This window comes from Trichechus manatus, unplaced genomic scaffold, assembly GCF_000243295.1.
Source record: "Trichechus manatus latirostris isolate Lorelei unplaced genomic scaffold, TriManLat1.0 scaffold00091, whole genome shotgun sequence".
Classification (NCBI taxonomy): Eukaryota; Metazoa; Chordata; class Mammalia; order Sirenia; family Trichechidae; genus Trichechus; species Trichechus manatus.
In genome coordinates this window covers 9,203,799-9,205,076 of record NW_004444027.1, presented here as the reverse complement: position 1 = coordinate 9,205,076, position 1,278 = coordinate 9,203,799, and the positions used below count along the sequence as shown (strand labels likewise).

Below are 1,278 nucleotides of genomic sequence, written 5' to 3'. Positions count from 1 at the left end.
CAGCTTCTGTCCAGAGGTGAGATGGAAAGGCAGAGAGGGTTAGGAGCTGGTTGAATGGACATGGGGAATCAGGGGCAGAAAGGAGGAGTGTGCTGTCACAGAATGGGGTGAGCAATTAGGGTCACATAACAATGTATGTATAAAATTTTGTATGAGAGACTAACTTGAAATGTAACTTCATTTAACTACAACAATAAAAAAAAAAGATTTCTGTTTTGAAGACCGATTCAAGCAAACTGTCATACTCTTGCTCGTGGAGAATAAAAATGTCATCCTGCATAGTACTGAGGGACACGGACAAGATCCTCTCCATCTCGATTTTATGCTTCAGCCCTTCTTTCACAAGGCCTTTGTTTGGGCCCTGTTTGACCTTTTCTCATCCAATTAAGTACAAGCACTTTGGGGTAAGAAGCAAGTCTCACTTTACACCCTTGAACCTCGTGTCGTACTTGGTGACAGTGTCTGCAAAGTCTTCTCCTTCTTGCCCACAAACTGCTGGATTTTGGGGTGCTCCTCCATCCCATTGTAATCCCTGATGAAGTTCTTACTAATACTGTTTCTCCTTCTCTCCTTCTTGTTCAACAAGAGGTCTGATGCTTCTTCTCTCATTTGGACATGTTTTTTCCTGGCCACGAACTTCCTCCATGATTTCTGAATCAGGCAAGCGTATCCATCACACTTTCGCTCTTTCATCTCTTCTAGAAGAAATAGAGACTCCAGGGCTTTTATGAACACTTTACTCCTCCCCATCTGGAACTGGTCGCTGTCCATGTTGACAGACTGCAGCAGGTGGAGGACACCTTGCTTCTCGTCTCCTCTCCATGACAGCCAGGTGTCTTTGGTCAGAATGGCGTATCTGGCTCCGTGCGCCATCCTTGCCTCTTCCTGAAAGGCTTCAAAACACCATTTGACTGTGAAACTGCCTCTCGGCCCATGCCGCCACGCTGGCAGGACCCCTGGGGCTTTCCTGTCCGTTTGTTTGTTTGCTCTGGTTTCTTTTGTTTTGATTTGTTTGTTTGTTTTCCTTCTCCCCTCTCCGCCTGGGAACCCCTTCCAGACAGGCAGCACCACGTGTCCCGGAAGCCACTCCCTTAGCACCCTTTGGGTTTCTTGTTGTAGTGTTTTGTAATTTTCTTTGTATACGTCTTTTACATCCCTGGTTAGATTTATTCCTACGTATTTTATTTTTTTAGGGCCTGTTATAAATGGTATTGTTTTCCTTTTCATCATTCTCTTTATTGGTGTATAGGAATCCAACTGATTTTTGTATGTTTATCT

The 1,278-nt window shown here is 44.4% G+C and overlaps 1 pseudogene; it reads right to left on the bottom strand.

Moving 5' to 3' along the window:
* The window catches only part of LOC101346242 (unconventional myosin-Ie pseudogene), a 9,125-nt pseudogene extending 8,252 nt beyond the window's left edge, over positions 1-873 (bottom strand).
* Between the last annotated feature and the right edge of the window lie 405 nt (positions 874-1,278).